The sequence below is a fragment of the Schistocerca cancellata genome, chromosome 3 (genome assembly GCF_023864275.1).
Source record: "Schistocerca cancellata isolate TAMUIC-IGC-003103 chromosome 3, iqSchCanc2.1, whole genome shotgun sequence".
NCBI classification, from domain to species: Eukaryota; Metazoa; Arthropoda; class Insecta; order Orthoptera; family Acrididae; genus Schistocerca; species Schistocerca cancellata.
In genome coordinates, this window is record NC_064628.1 from 23,520,412 (window position 1) to 23,523,483 (window position 3,072).

The 3,072-nt window shown below is 45.3% G+C and overlaps 1 non-coding gene across 1 annotated transcript; it reads left to right on the forward strand.

The window, feature by feature from the left end:
* The first annotated feature begins 2,433 nt into the window (after nucleotides 1–2,433).
* On the forward strand, nucleotides 2,434–2,508 carry Trnat-ugu (transfer RNA threonine (anticodon UGU)). Its single transcript has one exon. It is a non-coding gene; the product is annotated as a tRNA-Thr (tRNA).
* The last annotated feature ends 564 nt before the right edge of the window (nucleotides 2,509–3,072 follow it).

Below are 3,072 nucleotides of genomic sequence, written 5' to 3' on the forward strand. Positions count from 1 at the left end.
CCATAGATCTTAAGTCCCATAGTGCTCAGAGCCATTTGAACCATTTGAACTTTATACATTAGCATAGATATGAATGACGGAGGAGTAGTAAGAGCTAACAAAAGTTGTAGCCTTCACTGTTGTACAGAAAGAAGGTACAATAGTCATTTATACGATAGGGAGATGAATTACCAGCTCTGAGTCCGCCAGCTTTCGTTCATGGCTATAGCAGTTTTCTATGATAAGGTATTCTGTTTGCCCGCATCTCGTGGTCGTGCGGTAGCGTTCTCGCTTCCCACGCCCGGGTTCCCGGGTTCGATTCCCGGTGGGGTCAGGGATTTTCTCTGCCTCGTGATGGCTGGGTGTTGTGTGCTGTCCTTAGGTTAGTTAGGTTTAAGTAGTTCTAAGTTGTAGGGGACTTATGACCATAGATGTTGAGTCCCATGATGATGATGTTTGGGTTGTGGGGCGCTCAACTGCGTGGTTATCAGCGCCCGTACAATTACCCAATCTTTGCTCAGTCCAATTTCGCCACTTTCCTGGATGATGATGAAATGATGAGGACAACACAAACACCCAGTCATCTCGAGGCAGGTGAAAATCCCTGACCCCGCCGGGAATCGAACCCGGGACCCCGTGCTCGGGAAGCGAGAACGCTACCGCGAGACCACGAGCGGCGGACATTGAGTTGAGTCCCATAGTGCTCAGAGCCATTTTTTTTTATTCTGTTTCAGATATTTTCTAGCCTGAAATCTTTGTTGACACGTGAAACTTCATCATGCCTACTGGTGCACTTTATTTCACCGGATTTTGTCCGATTATTCCTGGAACGTACGCTCTCGGAAGTTTAAATGCAATCCTCTCTTCATGCATAATGCGTCCGTTTTCAGCGCGTGGCGCTGGGTATTGATGAGCACCGCCGAGAAGCGCTGGCGTCGACTAAACGAACCCCTGTCATAACGTGTCGCTCTTATTTATATCGTCACTATTAATAGTGGACGGTGAGACTGCAAGACTGAGGAACCGTACTGAAGTATCGGTTGAACGAGAGCTAAATTAACCACTTCCTTCGTGAATAACATACTTTCCTTTCGGATTCTTCGAGTGAACAACAGCCTAGATCTGCTTTTTCAGGTCTAGTTTTATTTGCTAATCCCACTAGGTTGCTCCGTACGGCCAATCACAGATAGTTTACGTTATTGTTTCAAACTATTTAAGTCCAATAGTGAAACCAAATGTTATTGGATCATACCATCTTTTTATGAGAAATATATCACGCTTCTTTGCTTTGAGGGTCAACGGCAGTCTCCGCGCTAAGAATCGATTCTATTCATAGATTTAATTACAGATTCCTAACGTTGCAACCGACCATCATCTGCAAACCGCTTCACGGATCTTCCTACCTTATTCTCTTGCACGTAGCATGAACGGTAAGACTGAAATTATATGCCAAACTGTTATTCGAATCCACTTACAGCTTACGTAGGGTAGCAGTTTTCTCCTACTCTACTACCTTCCATACTTCACAGAAACTGTCCAGCATACCTGACAGAAGTAAGTCTTTGGGGTATGGTCTTGAGTCGTGCTTGGATAGCTGAGTCGGTATGAACATTGCTCGCAAAAACCGAGCGAGGTGGCGCAGTGGTTAGCACACTGGACTCGCATTCGGGAGGACGACGGTTCAATCCCGTCTCCAGCCATCCTGATTCAGTTTTTCCGTGATTTCCCTAAATCGTTTCAGGCAAATGCCGGAATGGTTCCTTTGAAAGGGCACGGCCGATTTCCTTCCCCATCCTTCCCTAACCCGAGCTTGCGCTCCGTCTCTAATGACCTCGTTGTCGGCGGGACGTTAAACAACACTAACCTAACCTAACATTGCTCGCAAAACTCCTGGATCGACAGACGAGCCGGTTGACGAAATAATTATTTCTGGAATCCGTGGTGTTCAACCCGATAGAGAATAACTTACATAGAGTTATACAGAGATTAAAAAAACACGTGGATGGTTGTTGTATTTCTTCAAGTAATTGAGTCAACAGCCATCAGCCACCATTAATATGGATCAATTAATCTCTGCAGAGGATATTTTCTTTCTTCAACACTAGAGTGAGAGTAAATTGTTTCTTGTCAGAAGAAGTGTCCTAGCATTAACTGCGTATACCAGAACACATTTCTTAATAATATTCTAGAACTGAATGAGAAAAGTATATGAATATATGAAGATGGTATTAGTTCTTTCCTCATATAGTTAAGACTAACCGGCCATTAACTTTCTTCTGCTGGATGCACACGCATTGCTCCAAGACTTACGGGACTCGGTAAGATAGTCTGCCGTGAGTAATGAGTGTAATGGGTAGGGGCACTACGAATGTAGTGTGTGAACATTAAGTTGACAATGTGGGTCTCACGGGGAGCGTGCAAAGCATAAATCCCTGCAGTCGCACTATCCTCTGTGCCCTCGGTGTCTCAGATGGATAGAGCGTCTGCCATGTAAGCAGGAGATCCCGGGTTCGAGTCCCGGTCGGGGCACAACTTTTCAACTGCCCTCGTTGATGTATATCAATGCCTGTCGACAGCTTAGTGTCTTGATTTAATTATCATTTCAGAATGAGAAAGTGGACGGTTTCAAGTACTTAGGATGCTTATTCTCACAGGATGGCAACATAGTGAAAGAACTGGAAGCGAGGTGTAGCAAAGATAATACAGTGAGCGCTCAGCTACGATCTACTCTCTTTTGCAAGAAGGAAGTCAGTACCAAGACTAAGTTATCTGTGCACCGTTCGATATTTCGACCAACTTTGTTGTATGGGAGCGAAAGCTGGGTGGGTTCAGGTTACCTTATCAACAAGGTTGAGGTTACGGATATGAAAGTAGCTAGGATGATTGCAGGTACTAGTAGATGGGAACAATGGCAGGAGGGTGTCCACAATGAGGAAATCAAAGAAAAACTGGGAATGAACTCTATAGATGTAGCAGTCAGGGCGAACAGGCTTAGATGGTGGGGTCATGTTACACGCATGGGAGAAGCAAGGTTACCCAAGAGACTCATGGATTCAGCAGTAGAGGGTAGGAGGAGTCGGGGCAGACCGAGGA